The 17,948-nt window shown below is 38.4% G+C and overlaps 1 pseudogene; it reads right to left on the bottom strand.

The window, feature by feature from the left end:
- Positions 1-10,359: 10,359 nt before the first annotated feature.
- LOC120238749 lies at positions 10,360-10,569 on the bottom strand (annotated as a pseudogene).
- Positions 10,570-17,948: the final 7,379 nt, after the last annotated feature.

Here is a 17,948-nt window from a genome sequence, read left to right as displayed (position 1 = left end):
AAGTGGTTACACCAATAGCAATTATTCAAAGTTCTAGTTGTCTGAAATCTTTGCTAGCGCTTGGCACTGTGGGTTTAAAAGCTGGGAGCGCCCTTTATTTTCTTTCTTTTTTTTTTATTTTTGAGAGAGAGAGACAGAGTGAAAGTGGGGAAGGGGCAGAGAGAGAGGGAAGCACAGAATCTGAAGCAGGCTCCAGACTGAGCTGTCGGCACAGAGCCTGATGTGGGGCTTGAACTCACAGATGATCATGACCTGAGCTGAAGGAGGATACTTAACTGACTAAGCCACCCAAGTGCCCTGTGGAGTGCTCTTTAAAAGAGTACCTGAGACCCATCATTCTATTTAATCAGAATTTACAGGTGTGTGGCCCATGAACAGGTCTTTTTTTTTTTTTTTCCTGGTAAAATCAATATAAAGCTATTAGTGTTAATACAGTTTATCTTTTAGAATAGTTTAGGTTAACAGAAAAATTGTGAAAGTATGGATAGTTCACACAAATCCTTCCACATCCTGCACACTGTTACCCATTGCTAACATCTTAGATTGGTGTGGTACATCAGTTACAAGAGGTGAACTGATATTGATACATTATGAACTAAGGTTCATGTTTTATAGTAGGGCTTACTCTTTTTTTGTACAGTTCTGTGGGTTTTGATAAGTGCAGATGTTACGCATCTACCATCACAGCGTCCTACAGAATAGATTCATGTCCCTAAAACCTCCTCTGTGTTCCATCTATTCATCCTTCCCCTCAAGCCACCCAGAACCCTGGCAAGCACTGATCTTTTTTATTGTTTCTAGTTTTGTCCTATCCTGGATGTCATATAGTTGGGATTTTATAGTATGTACCCTGTCAGACTGGCTCCTGTCACCTATTAATATGTATTTAAGATTCCTCAGGTCCTTTTAAAAATCTTCTCAGGAAATTGCAATGTGCAGCCAGGTTTGAGAAGCACCAAATTATAATATAAGCTCCCAAAGGATATTTCTTTTCTTTGACTCTGTTTTGCTGATTTGCATATCCCCAGAGCCTAGAACACTGCCTAGCATAGAACAGGCTGTCACTAAATATCAAATGGGTAGATGAATGAAGGAAGGAAGGCCAAATCAGGTTCACCATGACTTGAATGATCCTCTTGATGATCTTCATGAGCTCTAAGAGGGGCTTCACACCAAAGGATCCACTGAATTGATCATTTTTATTTGCCTGGAGGTTGCCACTCCTTATTTTGCTATACACACACTTGGTTACTCCTCAAAATGCAACACACTCTGAACTTCCCTGCATAACTCCTTTATTACCTTCATTTGGAAACGTTCTCTTTCACTATGCTTCTCAAATACTTCCAGACTTCGCACATTTTACTCAAATTGGATTTCTTACAAAAGAACTCCCCAGGTACCCCAAGCGCTTCTCTAGACTCTTAAAATAATGAGTACTCTTAGACACACTGTACATTGTGAAGTGCTGTCTGTTTTTTTCTATTCAGTTGCTGTCCTGAAATCCTATTAAGACTTGATTGTATTACTTCCCAGTGTTCCCACCTGGTCCCCCAACCAGACTCTTAGCACCCCAAGGGCACGGGGTGTATTATTAGTTACTTTATTTGCTTTAATCCTCCCTAGCACCTAGCATTGTACCAAGCTCCATAAATATTTGCTAATTTGTTTGTTTTTCTAGTTCAGGAAACAACGCTCTATGAAGGTGAAGTATGATGTTATGGGAACAGTGTGGGTCCAGGCAGCCAGGCTGGGGCACCAGTCATTGAACCTATCCAGGCCTCAGTTCCTCATGTACATAATTACTGTTTATACTAAAGTTTCTAATTTCTTCTCTATGTGCACCATCCTTGTTTTGATTATCATAGCAACAATAGTGGAATTGGACCAATGACATAATTGACCTAAAAAGATATAGCTTCTGCTGAAATGATACATCTTTGAGACCAACAAATAGGAATAAAACTATTAGCTGGAGACAAACTCTAATTTTCATGTAAAATTTTCATGAGTTATTTTCCTTTCCCCTGTGCCTTGTCTCTTACCTTCTTTTTTTCTATACTTTCCCAGAATGCAAAGGTACATTCAAGTTCCATCTCACAGAACTTTTCACTGTAACTTTACTTGCTTTTCACTTGTTCTTGTATTTTTCCCCTTCTGTCCACTAGCTTCAAGATGAACTGCACAGATCATCATTGAATCAGTGCCTAATGTATAATAGGCCATCAATAAACATCTGTTAAATGAATTAATGATATTAATGTGTTCTGAAAAAAGGATTTGATCAGCATGTAAGTTCTAGAAACACTGCATATTCTACCACCCCTACTTGGGGTCTCACAGTCCTGCATACAAGAAACCTGTGTAATTTTGTCACCCCACGATTTGCCACATTTATTTCATTAAGCACCCCATTAAGCAACTCCTCTCCCTTTTTATTTTGCTTGAATCATCTATTTGCTCAATAATCCCACCCACATTAACAAAAACAGTACCTACCTGATAAAAGCAGTACCTGCCTGATATTAAACAACACCATGTGTCCAGGACTATTTCGAGCACTTTATATGTATGATCTTTAGAGTTGTCCTAATTTTGCTATGTTTTATTTGAGAATTTCAGATGAGGAAGCAGAGGCATGGAGAGTTAAAGTGACCTCCTGAGTCATGCAGTTCCTTGAGAAACCAGGAATCAGACAGCTCAGTATGAAAAATGATGGTCTAATGGCATTCACCAGCTCTGGTGCAAGACTGACCTGCATTTGAATCTCGAGTGGATTTTAGAATGGATTGCTCCTTTCTAAATGTGGGTTCAGAGGACTTCTGGGGAAGATGGTGGAGTAGAAGGACCTAAGATCACCTCATCCCATGGATACAACTAGAAAACACCCACATCTGGGTTTAAATAACCCAGAAACTGACCCAAAGACTGGCAGAACAGACTCTCCACAGCTAGATGTAGAGAAGAAGCCACACTGAAGAGGGTATGAATGGCAGAGACACAGTTGGGACCATGGCCATCCATGGGAGGGAAAGATGCCAGGGAGAGGAGAGAAACAGACCCTCACACCAGGCATCCCACATGCGGAAGAAGATCCCCATACCATTTGGCTTTGAAAACCAGAGGGGCTGAATTTTCTGAGTTCTCACTACCAGCCAGACTTGAAAACTGGAATTTTAAAAATCAGTGGGCTTGGCTCAGGGAGAACTAGAATGGCAAGTGAAAATTGAGTCCTTTCCCTTTAAGAGATAGGGCAACCAACAACCTCATACAGATACAACATGGAAACAGCAGTTTGAGAAACACCTGAGGTATACAGGAGGGAGAGTAGTGTACTCATCTCAGAAGCAGGTTCCAGAGGGATAGAGATCTTGGGAGACTCCTCTAGGAACAGAGGAACTGGCAAGGGCCAGTTCACACCTCATCCTTCAGCATAGACTCGGGGCCACCTGCAGGAAATAGCACAGCTCCAGCAATCACCACCTAACTTGCTAACACTGCTGCTCCTTCCCCCCATGTACACTGAAGATACGTCCCACCCCCCTCAATTATGCACCTGTCTGGAGCCCATCCAGGCTGGTGCCGCAGGCCTGACAGTGTACAAGCAGCTGCAACAGGGGCTAGTACCACTCCAAGGTGACTCCTGCCCTGAGGGGAGAGTAAGATACCCAGACGTACAAGTCAGATGTGGCCACAGCAGTGGAGTGGAGGCAGACAACTGGTCTGGCTGCAGGTCTTGCTCAATAATGAAAGCCTCTCAGGGGACAGCACAGAGAAAACACCCTGCAGTTTGGTGCTACTGTATTTCTGGCAAGCCCAAGGAAGCCTCAGACTAGCCTAACACCACAGGGACCAAACACTGTGCAAAATAGTCAGAGAGAGCCATTGCAGACAACGGGACTAAAGGAAAATGCAGCTCAGCAAAAATAGCAGGACACACGTGACACACATAGGAGACATGCCTGAAATGCCAGGTGTTGGTGAACAGGGGACCCTGTACTGTAGGACACTATAAGATCTCTTCTTCATAAGGCCACCACTTTCAAGAGCAGGAGACATAGCTGACTTTCCTAAAACATAGAGGCAGACACAGAGAGTTAGACAAAATGAGACAGAGGAATATGTACCAAATAAAAGAACAGGACAAAATCACAGCAAGAGAACTAAATAAATGGAGACAAGTAATATGCCTGATACAGAATTTAAAGTAATGGTCATAAAGATACTCACTGGACTCAAGAAAAGAGTGGAGGACATCAGGGAGATCTTTACAAAATATATATATATATATATAAAAGGACCAATCAGAGATGAAGAACACAATAAATAAAATGAAAAATACCCAAGAAGGGGGAGGTCACCTGGGTGGCTCAGTGGATTAAGTGTCTGACTCTCGGTTTCGGCTCAGGCCATGCTCTCATAGGTCATGAGTTTGAGCCCCACATCAGGTTCTGTGCTGACAGTGCAGAGCTTGCTTTGGATTCTTTCTTTAACACGCTCTCTCTCTGCTCCTCCTCCGCTCATGCTCTCTCTTTCAAAATAAATAAATTTTTTAAAATACACTAGATGGAATAAATAACAGACTAGAGGAAGTAGAAGAATGAATCTCACCTGGAAGACAGAATAATAGAAAATAATCAAGCTGAGCAGAAGAGAGAAACAACATTTGTACAATGAGAATAGACCTAGGGAACTCAGTAACACCATCATGCATTATAGGGATCCCAAAAGGAGAACAGAAAGAAAGGGGGGCAGAAAATTTGAAGAAATAATAGCTGAAGACTTCCTTATCTGGGGAAAGAATCAGAAATCCAGATCCAGGAGGCACAGAGCTCCCCCCAACAAAATTAATCCAAGGAGGCCCACACCAAGACATATAATAATTAAAATGACAAAAAGTAGTGATAAAGAGAGAATTCAGAAAGAGAAGAGAAGCAGTTACAGACAAGGCACACCTCATGAGGCTATCAGCTGATTTTTAGCAGAAACTTTGCAGGTCAGAGGGAAGTAACATGATATATTCAAAGTGCTAAAAGGAAAAAGAAATCTGCAGCTAAGAATACTCTATCCTATAAGGCTGTCATTCCAAATAGAAGGTGAGATAAAGAGTTTCCCAGACACACAAAAGTTAAAGGATTTCACGACCAGTAAACCAGCCCTATAGGGAATGTTAAAGGACACTCTGAATGGAGAGGAAAGAGCATAAGAGTGAGAAAAGTAAGAAACACAAAAGCCATGAAAATAAGTATATCTTTAAAAACTCAGTGAAGGGATTCATGCAAACACACACACACACACACACATGCGTGCACGCAAATGTGTAAACGATGACACCATATATCTAAAACCTGGAGGTAGAGGAGTAAAGACTGGGTTCAAACTTAAGTGACCACAAACTTAATATGGGCTGCTATATGCAGAAGATGTTATATACAAACTGAATGGTAACCACAAATGAAAATCCAGTAACAGATATGTGAAAAATAGAGGAAGGAATCTAAGTATATTAATAAAGAAAGTGAAATACTCATGAAAGAAGAAAGCAAGAGAAGAAAGGAACAGAGAAGAACTACAAAAACAACCACAAAATAGTTACCAAAATGGCAATAAAATCATACCTATCAATAATTACCTTGAATCGAAATGGACTAAAGGCTCCCATCAAAAGACACAGGGATGGGGTGACACAAGGGATAAAAAAGCAAGACTCATCTATATGCTGCCTACAGGAGCTTATTTTAGGTTGTAAAGCCATAATGGATTGAAAGCAAAGGAAATGGAAAAGGAAGCCAGGGTAGAAATACTTATATTAAAGAAGATAGACTTTAAAACAAACACTGTATCAAGAGGCAAAGAGGGACACTATGTAATCATAAAGGGAACAATCTAACAAAAAGATACATTTGTAAATTTAATATACCCATATAGAAGCACCCAGATACATAAAGCAGTTAATAACAAACATGAACAGAGTAATCAATAGTCATACCATAATAGTAGGGTACTTTAACACTCCACTTACATCAATGGACAGATCATTCAAACAGAAAATCAGTGACAAAACAGTCTCTTTAAGTGACACATTGGGCCAGGTGGATTTAACAGATATATTCAAAACATTCTACCCTAAAAAAGAATACATATTCCTTTCACGTGAACATACAACATTCTCCAGAGTAGATCATATATTAGGCCACAAAACAAGTCTCAATAAAAAAAAGGAAGTGAAATCATACCATGCATCTTCTCTGACCATAATGCTATGAAACTATAAATTAACCACAAGAAAGAATCTGGAGAGAGCACAAAAATGTGGAAAGTAAATAACATGCTACTAAACAATGAATGAGTCAACCAGAAAATCAAAGAAGAAATTAAAAAAACACATGGATATACATGAAAATGAAAATACAATGGTCCAAAATCTTTGGGATGCAGCAAAAGCTATTCAAAGGGCAAATATTATAGTAAGGAATAGAACAAAAAAACAAAACCCCAAACCAGTAGAAGGAAGGAAATAATAGATTAGAGTAGAAATAAATGAAATAGAAACCAAAACTAAAACAAAACAAAAACAAAAATGAAATATAACAAACAAAAAAGAGAGAAAAAAAAAAAAACTATAGTAGAACAGATCAATAAAACCAGGAGCTGATTCTTTGAAAAGATCAACAAAATTAATAAACCTTTAGCCAAACTCATTTAAAAAAAAAAAAAAAGAGAAAAACCAGGAGCTGATTCTTTGAAAAGATCAACAAAATTAATAAACCTTTAGCCAAACTCATTTAAAAAAAAAAAAAAAGAGTGAGAGGACTCAAATAAACAAAATCAAGAACAAAAGAGGAGAAATAACAACTGAAATACACAGAAATACAATGGATTGTAAGAGAATATTATGAAAAATTATTTGCCAGCAAACTGGACAACATAGAAGAAATGGCTAAATTCCTGGAAACAAATCACCTCCCAAAACTAAACCAGGGAGAAATAGGAAATTGGAACAGAGCAATTACTAGCAATGAAATTGAATTAGTCATCAAAAACTTCCAAAGACCAAAAGTCCAGGACCAAATAGCTTCATAGGCAAATTCTACTAAACATTTAAAAAGAAATAATATATTTTTTTCTCAAACTATTCCATAAAATAGAAGAGAAAGAAAGCTTCCAAATTCATTCTATGAGGCCAGTAGTACCCTGATACCAAAAACCAGATAAAGACACTTCAAAAAAAAAAAAAAAAAAAAGGAAACTACAGGTCACTACCTCTACTGAACATGGATGCAAAAATCCTCAACAAAATATCGGTGTGCCAAGTCCAATAATACATTAAAAAATCATTCACCACAATCAGGTGAGATTTATTCCTGGGAAGCAAAGGTGGTTCAATATTCACAAATCAATCAATGTGATACATCACATCAATAAGAGAAAGTATAAAAACCATATGGTCATTTCAATCAATGTGTAAAAGAAATTGACAAAGTACAACGTCCATTCATTACGAAAACCCTCAACAAAGTTGATTTAGAGGGAATATACCACAACAGAATAAACGTCACGTCTGAAAAACCCACAGCTAACATCCTACTCAATAGAGAAAAACAGAGCTTTTCTCCTAAGATCAGGAACAAGATAAGGATATCCACTCTTACCACTTTTATTCAACAAAGTACTGGAAGTCCTAGCCAGAGCAGTCAGGCAAGAGAAAGGAATAAAAGACATACAGATTGGTAAGGAAGAAGTAAAACATACTTGCATATGACATGACACTCTATAGAATAGAAAACCCTAAATATTGCACTAAAAATTTACAAGAATTGATAAAAATGCATTCAGTAAAGTCACAGAATACAAAATAAATGTAGAAAGTATGCTGTATTTCTGTACACTAATAGCAAAACAACAGAAAGAGAAAATAGTTAAGGAAACAATCCCATTTACAACTGCACAAACTATAAGAGCATACCTAGGAATAAACTTAACCAAGGAAATGAAAGACTTATACTCTGAAAACCATAAGACAATGATGAAAGAATTTGAAATGACAGAAACAAATGGAAAGATATTCTATGCTCATAGATTGGAAGAACAAGTATTGTTAAAATGTCCATACTACTCAAAGCAATCTACAGATTTATGTAATACCTATCAAAAAACCAACAGCATTTTTCATAGAACTAGAACAAATAATCCTAAGATTCGTATGGAACCACAAAAGATCACAAGGAGCCAGAACAATCTTGAAAAAGATAAAGCTATAGTTATTAGAATTCCAAATTTTTAGTTATACTAAAAAGCTGTGGTAATCAAAACAGTATGGTACTGAAAGAAAAACAGAAACATAGATCAACAGAACAGGATACAAACCCCAGAAACAAATCCATGACTATATGGTCAATTAATCCTAGACAAAGGCAATTAGAATATGCAATGAGGAAAAGACAGTCTTTTCAACAAATGGTATTGGAAAAAATAGACAGCTACATGCAAAAGAATGAAACTGGGCCACTTTCTTACATCATACACAAAATCAACTCAAAATGGATTAGAGGCCTAAATGTGAGACCTGAAATCCTAAACATTGTAGAAGAGGGCATAGGTGGTAACTATGTCAATATTTTTTTCTAGACATATCTTCTGAAGCAAGGGAAAGACAATAAAAAATAAATCATTGAGACCACATCAAAATAAAAACTACTGCACAGTTAAAGAAGCAATCAGTGAAACTAAAAGACAACCTACTGTATAGGAGAAGATATTTGCAAGGGACTTATCTGATAAAGGGTTAGTATATAAAATAAATAAAGAACTTCCACAATTCAACACCCCCAAACCAAATAATCCATTAAAAAATGGGCATAAGACATGAAGAGATGGTCAACAGACACATGAAAAGATGCTCAACATCACTCATCATCAAATCAAAACCACAATGAGATACCACTTCATACATGTGAGAATAGCTAAAATTAAAACACGAGAAACAGCAAGTCTTGGTCAGTATGTGGAGAAAAAGGAACTTTGTGCACTGTTGGTAGGAATAATACAAGTACAGTCACTATGGAAAACAGTATGGAGGTTCCTCAAAAAGTTAAAAATAGAACTACCCTATGATCCAGCGATCACATTACTGGGTATTTACCCAAATAATAGATAAACACTAATTCAAAGGGATACATGCACCTTCATGTTTATAGTAGCATTATTTACAATAGCTAATTATGGAAGCAGCCCAAGTATCCACTGATAGATGGATAAAGAAGTGGTTACATATACAATGGAATATTAGTCAGTCATAAAAAGAATGGAATTTTCCCATTTTTATCAACATGGTTGTAGTTAGAGAATATAATGCTAAGTGAATTAAGTCTGTCAGAGAAAGAGAAATACCATATGATCTTACTCATATATGGAATTTAAGAATCAAAAGAAATGAATGAAGGCAAAAACAGACAAGAGAGACAAACAAAAAAAATCACTCTTAACTATTGAAAACAGATGGTTACCGGAGGGGTGGTTGGTGGGATGGGTAAATCAGGTGAAGGAGATTAAGCACACACTCATCTTGATGAACAGTGAGTGGTAGGTAGAACTGGTGAATCACTATATTGTACTCCTGAAACTAATGCAACACTGTATGTTGACCATACTGGACTTCAAAAAAAAAAAAAAAATGTCAGTGTGTTCATTTACCTTTATCTGTATTGTAATGGTGATCATACTCACCTGAAATGGTGTTTGTAGAAATGGGATGAAACAATGTGCTAAGAAGGCTATATTGTCAGTGGCTAGTGATAAATGCTGAGGAGCCTTAGTTATTAACAGCAGAGAGCTTAGCACAAAATAGTACTTGATGAACATGTTAGATTTTCTGCCACTCTCTGTTTTTGTCATCTTTGAGCCTTTGGTGGTTTGGTTTACCTTGAAAGTTCTAACAGCAGTGCATTAGTTACATGGGTCTAAATATATAACCAAGAGCCTTAAATATTGTAACTCCACTCAATTAACATCTGTGTCTCACTCACAAAAAGTCTGAAGTGAGTTTTCTTGACGAGGCAGCTATGTTCCAAGCTATGTTCAGATCCTCCACTGCATCCTCTGCCTTGAGCGCACAGACAAGAAAAGAGCAAGCCGACCATCTCAGGAGGGTTTAAAAATAATTACAAACACAACACTTTTTTATTGCCCAGTTTTGTTTGTTTTTGTTTGTGTGTTTGTTTCTGTTTTTGTTATTTTGGTGTTTGCCACAAAAGAAACATGTCTACAAGTGAACAGCAATGCTGCATGTTCTCACCTGAGCTTCCTGTGATTGACAGCCAGACCGACGTTCCATCTGACGTGTGCTTCAAGGAAAGCTGGTTAATGACAACCCCGAGCAGGTGCTGTACTCAAAGCTTTCAAAGCTTTACTTCTTTTATCAGCGCTCCTGGTTTTATGAACGATAGTGCCCATCAACCCCATTCCTACCTAAATCTCCTGGTGAACTTGGGTTATAATAGGGTTTCCTGGGGGACCCAAACATTTTTAACAAGGCTTTGAAGCATCTCGGCATAAGAGCCCTGGTTCAGGCCGCCCCAACCTATGCAGTCGAGGACTCGGAAAGATCACCAAGTGGTATGTTGCCTAGTGCATAAATCACTGACCCTGGATGAAGGCTCCAGAACCCTATGTGCTTTCTGGTTATATTTCGGTAATTGAAAATCCAGTAGTCAAAATGTCCAGTCTTTTGTAATTAGGAAAGTTGTGAGCATGATTTGAAGTCAGTTAGTTTTCCCATCTAGGACTAGAGGCTGTGGCAGGTGGTTTACAGTAGAGAGACTGAATATAGTCATTAAAGCATCACTGTTTCTCATATGCCCTCCTCCTCACCATTATGTACACATTTTAGAAAAAAATAAACTTTTGTTTGTTTGAACATCAGTATATAGCTTGGTGAATTTTCACAAAGTAAAACACAATGTAAAAACTCATGTAGATTCTTTGGGTTTTGTCTATTATGAAAAATCTTATTTCTTTTCTCCCTCCTTTTTTTCTCAATATTTTAAATATTTCCCTCCACTCTTTTCTTGCTTGTGTGATTTCTGAGAAGTTGGATGCAGCTTTATCTTTGTTCCTCTCTAGGTAATGTGTTTTTACTCTCCTGCTTCCTTCAGGTTATATATTTTTTTAATCTTTGATTTCCTATAGTTTGAAGACAATGTTCCTAGGTGTAGATTTTTTAAAATTATGCTTAACTTTTCTTTAAATCCAAGTTAGTTAACATACAATATAGTATTGGTTTCAGGAGTAGAATTTAGTGATTCATCACTTACATATAACACGCAGTGCTCACCCCAGCAAGTGTCCTACCTAGTGCCCATCGGAAATGTAGCCCATCCCCCCACTCAGCTGCTCTAGCAACCTTCAGTCTGTTCTCTGGATTTAAGAGTCACTTATGGTTTGCTCCCTCTCTCTTTTTATCTTATTTTTCTAGGTGTAGGTTTTTTGACATACATCCCCCATGGTGTTCTCTGAATTTTCTGGAGCTGTGGTCTAGTGTCTGACATTAATTTGGGGAAATTCTCAGTCATTATTATTTTAAATATTTCTTCTGTTCCTTTCTTTCTTCTCCATTTGGTATTCTCGTTATGTGAACATTATACCTGTTGTAGCTGTCCACAGTCCCTAGAATTCTGTTCTGTATTTTTCATCTTTGAGTTTTTGAGGTTTCTACTGCTGTATCCTCTAGTTCACTAACTCTTTCTTCAGCCATGTCCAGTCTGTATAAACTTATGAAAGTCATTCTTCATTTCTCTTACAGTGTGTTTCTCTCTCTCTCTTTCATTCTTTTCTTTTCTTTTTTTTACCTTTAGCATTTCCTTTTGATTCTTTCTCAGAGTTTTTATCTCGCAGCTTACATTGCGCATCTATTCTTGCATGCTGTCTACTTCATCCATTAAAGCACTTAGCATATTAATCATAGTTGTTTCAAATATCTAGTCTGATGATTCCCACTATAATGGTGCATATCTGCTGTAGCAAGCGTCCTAATGCTTACTCTGCCTCTTTAAACTGTACTTTTACCTTTTGGCATGCCTTTTTAACTTTTTCTTGATAATCAGACCTGATGTACTGGGTCAAAGCAACTCCAGTGAATCGACCTCTTAGTGATGTGGTGGTGGGGTGTGGGGAAGGGGAAGTACTCTATAAAATTATTATTTTTTAATGTTTTATTTATTTTGCAAGAGAGAGAGAGCACAAGCCAGGGAGGTGCAGAGAGACAGGGACAGAGGATCAGAAATGGTCACTGCGCTGACAGCAGTGAGCCCAATGCGGGGCTCGAATTCATGAAGTGAGATCATAAACTGAGCTGAAGTCCAATCCTCAACCAGCTGAGCCAAAAACTGCCCTAGCAGCACTCTCTAGTCCTATGATTAGGTCTCAGCCTTTCAGTGATCTTGTGTGTCTGGGCTGTGAACTTTCTCACAAGGTTTTCTCAGTTTTTTTTTCCATTTAGGTAGGACAGGATGGCACCAATGCACTAGAGTTGGGTGTTTACCTTTTCCCAGGCAAATTAGGCTCTGATAACACCCCAGCAGGTTAGTTTTGGGTTAACTATTTTCCCCTGAGGATGGGCCTTGTTAGGAAGAACAGAGTGCTCTGGCTTATTTCAAAATGGTTCCTTATTCTCTCTGTCTGCAGGAAGCCTCAGGGAATTTTGTTTTTTCCTTTCGGATATTCACTGTGGGAATCTGGTTGTGCTCCTAGAGGTAAATCTCACAGTGTTGTAGATCTTGGGTCCCCCTGGAGTTTTTAACTCTGAGAGTTGTCCGCACTGAGCCTCCAGCAATTAATTCATCAATCACAGTTCAAATTTCTTACCCCATCACTGGTTCTTGTGGTAATTTCTTCCTGACTCTCTGCTCTGGGAAGCTGTGATGATCTGTGTTCACCCTGCTCTCCACTCTTGGGGCCAGCAGTTCACCCTTTGACCTCCCCTTTCTTCTGGGTCCAAGAAGAGTTGTTGACTTTTCACTCTGTTTAATTTGTACTTACTTGTTTCTGGGACAGAGTGGTGACTTCTAAGCTCCTTAAACCATCTTCACCTTCATTACTGATGTGTATTTTTGCTTGGTATACAATTCTAAGCTGTGTTAATTTCAGTAATTATATATATATTTAATTCTAGAACTTCCACTGTATTTTTCTAAGATTCACGTTCTCTGGTGAAATTCTCATCTTCACACAATTTTCTTGAACATGTGAATCACAGTTATTTTAAAGTCTTGCTGGTAGCTCAGATATCTGGATTACACATATGTTTGTTTCTGTGAATTATTTTTCTTTTGATGTCTCTTCATATGCTTGGTAATTCTGAACTGAAGGCCAGACATTTTGTTAATAAATATTAGAGTCAGTAGGTACTGTTATATTTACCTTAAAAGAGTTTTTTTTATTTTCCAGCTAAAGGATTAGAGCTGACTTGAGGCTGAGTTTCCGGTCCTTGTAGGATCTGGTCCATTTCTGCTTTGTTCTTACTATGGAATGTGATCCTGTAGAGATTTTGCACTGAGGTGGACCCTAAACTTCTGAATTGTCTCCCCAACATGATGCATTGCCAAAAACTTAGCATCTTAGTTTCCCAGCAGCTGCTTTCTGCTCTGTCTCTCCAAACTTGGCCACTTTGTCATATACGCTGAGAGATGATGAGATTGATCTAAGTAGTATAGTAAGTCATGCTCACCTCAGTGATTTGCTTCTGGTTGATAGCATCATGGTTTCTTAAGTTCCGTCTGCCCTGAGAACTCTGCCATGCCTTCTAAGTTTGTCTTTTATTTTGCTTTGTTTTCCATTCCATCTAATTTTTCTGGTTGTTCTCAGTTGGAGGATTGGTCTGCCGGAGCTGATACATTAGCTCCAGGAGTGTAGGTTTTAGAGGCCTGATATAGAGGTGGTATGTATAGAAATTTCCAGATTCCATTGGCCAGGAAAGATCTTGTGGTTCCTCTTAGATGGAAGCCGGTCTACAAATTATAGTCTTTCTATGTGTCCAGGAAGAAAATAGAGCACTTTCGTGAAAATATGACATGTATTTCTGCTGTCGGCAGTGACTTATGGATTTGTTATATACTTTGGACATTTCAGTGTGATCTTTAAGCATTTTCAGCCCAATTTTTAGCTAATGCTTAAAAGATAGGGAAAGGGGTCATAGAATCATCTGTGTATAACTTTTTTTAATTCAATATTTATTAAATTCGGTTTTTTGTTCATAGCACTATGCAAAGCACATTGACATCTGTCTTACTGTTGTATCTTCACATGGATCTTGCAAAGTCCATGTTGTTATTTTCCACACATTTTCACATGGTATGTGTGTGCACATATATACATATGTATATATGTGTATATATACATATAAAGTGGTTATTTAACTTGTGCTTTGTGATGTGGAGTAAGGACTGGTTCATTCATTCATTCATCTATAGGATTTTTTTTTCCCCTTCTTATTGTTGCAAGTCACTCTTACTCCATCCAGATGCAAGATAAAACAGTAATTGAAACCAAGAGATCTGGGACGAAGCTGCTGGGTTTCAGTCCTGTCTCTACCACTTCCTGATTGGTTCAACCAGCAGGGAGTTTACTTCATTTCCCTTGCCTCAGTTTCCTGCTCTATAAAATAGAGATAATAATAGATTGTCATATTGAATTAATTTGAAAAGAGCCTAGAAGTGCCTATTACATAATAAACACTCAATAATTATTAACTATTACCATTATGTGGAAGCAGATGATTTCATTGCTATTTTTATCACCAATTTATGTAACGCTTTATAGCTTTGTAAGAGGTGCCCTAGAATGCATGCGCGGTGAGTTCAGGGACTTTGTCCCTAAGTAGGAAGTACAACACTTACCGACAAAAGATTCAGGTTATTGAATTTCAAATCATAAAAGGAGAAAAGTTTGGCTGCCTTTCCTCATCTATCCTTGTCAGTCCCAGGCAATAGTATTTATCGTATGTTTCTCCCTCTTTTATTTGCCCCCTCCCCTTTTTTTTTTTCCAAAGAGACAATTTTTCCCCCAGTATTAAAATCCTAAATCGCTCTGAATATATCAGTTATCAACTTATCTCTCTTGAATTGGAAATTACTGCAGAGCCTGATTAAAATGTTGGGAAGAGCTGGGGCGCCTGGGTGGCTTAGTCGGTTGAGCGTCCGACTTTCGCTTAGGTCATGATCTCGCGGTTCATGGGTTCGAGCCCCGCGTCGGGCTCTGTGCTGACTGCCAGCTCAGAGCCTAGAGCCTATTTCAGAGTCTGTGTCTCCCTCTCTCTCTCTCTGACCCTCCCCTGCTCATGCTGTCTCTCTCTCTCTCTCTCTCTCCTAGAAATAAAATAAAAATTAAAAAAAAAAAATAAAATGCTGGGAAGAGCACATGTCATTTGGATGAGGTAGTAGATACCTACTTGCTAACTTGATGGAAAATGTATGCATTTACACTGTCACAAAACAACTTGTACTGTGACTTGTGTTTCACAATATTTGTACTCAATACCATGTACTTTTGACAGTTGTTTCCTATTTCTGACAGATTTTTTTTTTCCTTTTTGAACTAACGGAGCCACACATTTCTGTGCTTGTTTTCACTTTGATTTCACTTGTGGTAGTATCTCGCTCTTATCATACAAAATATAGTTATCTGTCAATCAATATTTACAAAGCACTTAGGCACCTCTACAGATGCGTCCCTACAGTAGGGTCTGACAGTTGGAAAAAGAGCATGCAAGCAGAAAGAAAAGGATCACGTCTTAAATTGTTGGACATGTATTTATCTGTGCAAAGGCACATTGAAAATAGTTGAGATCCTATTTTCTTTTTATCTCAGATATTGTTAATATCTGGTATATTAGTTTCTTAGGGTTGCTATAATGAATCACCACAAACTGGGTGGCTTCAAACAATAGAAATTTGTCCCCACTCAGGTTTGAAGTCCTGAAGTCCAAAATCAAGGTGTCCGTGGATTTGGTCTCTTCTGGAAGCCATAGGAGAATCTGTTCCATACCTCTCGTGGCTTCTGGTGGCTGCAGACAGTCCTTGTCATTGCTTGGCTCATAGACACATGGTGCTAACTTGTGTCTTTGTCTTCTCATCCCCTTCTCTGCTGCTGTTAGTATCTTCTTTTATAAAGGCACTTGTCATTACATTTAGAGCCCACTCAGATAAGCCAGGATGATCTCATATCAGAAATTTTAACTTAATTACACCTTCAAAGACAATTTCTTTTTCCACATAAGGTTACATTCGCAGGTCTGAGTAGACATCTTTTGTGGGACCATCATTTAGCCTACTACATTGACAGGGAGTATTATATTTCCTTGAGTTTTTTCCTGTTTCAGGTTTGTAGAAATCTCCCTCAAGGCCAAGGAAGATAATCTTCTATCTTTTGGGTTCTCTAGAGCCCAGCTGAGTGCTCTACTCATGAAAGCCCTCGTAATGTATTAAGGTGTATATTTATCTTAATGTGTCTTGAAAGCTATTAAAGGAATGGATAGCACACATATGCATGCAGAGGACCAAAAACAATCTCATGATGTGTAATGACACAGTTGGGACGTAGTGGTGAGACCGATGAACAGGAAAACAGAGCGTGGTTTGTGAGTGGTAAGTGCTATGGTATTGCTACATGCATGTAGAAAGTCATCTTACACTAGTCTAGGGAAGCTGGAAAGGCTTCCTGGGGAAGGAGACATAGCTAATGAATTTTGAAGGACTAAACAGGAAGTGATCTGTGAAAACAATGAGGATGAGTATTCTAGGCAGAGAACAACACATGCAGAGATTTACAATAGGAATCTTCTGGAACCAGCAGGAAGTATTCTGTGGCTGGAAGACATGGAGCATGATGTGGAGGTAAGACTAGGGTTGGTGAGTCCAGAGTAGATGTCAAGAGATACTACTCAGGTTTCAAGAAGGCTGCATCATGAAGGATCTTCTATGCTCTAGGAGGGAGTTTGTATTTATTCATAAAAATAAAATAGTTGACACGGTGGCTGAAAGATAATCAAATTAACTTTTCACAACTTGATAGTCATTGGGAAAGAGATTGGGCATCAGTGAGACTAGAGGCAGTTCTGACCATCTAGGCAGAGGGTGGAGGCATGGCATTATTAAAATGATGTAGGATCGTTAGGGTATGGTGGCTGACTGGAGTTCAGCTATGTAGAAAAGAGAGGAGTTAAGGATGATTTTCAAATATCTGCTTTGTATGACTCAAATAGACAAGTGATGGTATCATTCATGGCAACTGAGGACGGTGGGGGTGGGGGGCCATTGAGACTTTCTGTGCCTCATGTCCCTCATCTCTACAGCCATTAAGTAGTCCTTACCCTTCCTATTTCACAGCATTGTTAGCACCATGTAAAGTAAAGCATTTTAAATATTTTTAAACTTAGAAAGCAAATTTCCAAATTATTCTTTATGTTTGGTTTACATTTAACTAAAACTTATAATTAAAACAAAAATTCTGAAGAAGTACATATAACTGTATGAGGGCAAAAGGTTTCTTTTTTTTTTTTTCTCTTGGTATATATATTTTTTCAATAGAAGGAACTTCTCTTTGGGAGATGGCATGAAATATCCATCAGGTTTCCTTTCCCTCTCTCTGCTTTTCTGTTCTGCACCTTGATTTTATCAGGCCGTTGCCTGAAGAAGGCAATCCACAACCCTGCTCCAATGCTTGTCTTTCTCAGATCCACGCTCTGCAGCTTCCCAGTCATGGCTGGCTTCTTGGTTCCCAGATAGCCTTCACCGTGGCAGGGGTGTGGTCCTGCTGCCCTCTATGTGTGTGCCCACGGGGGTCAGACTCAGTAACCCCCAGGTAAGATCCTAGGCACCACGTCCGTGTTCTAATCTACAAAATGGGTGTAATTTTTATCTGTTTCACATGACTGATGACCAAATCCACATAACATA

This window comes from Hyaena hyaena, unplaced genomic scaffold (assembly GCF_003009895.1).
Source record: "Hyaena hyaena isolate Hyena2069 unplaced genomic scaffold, ASM300989v1 scaffold_216, whole genome shotgun sequence".
Taxonomy (NCBI): domain Eukaryota; kingdom Metazoa; phylum Chordata; class Mammalia; order Carnivora; family Hyaenidae; genus Hyaena; species Hyaena hyaena.
Note: the sequence above shows the minus strand (reverse complement) of the source record. Positions and strands in the feature narration are given on the sequence as shown.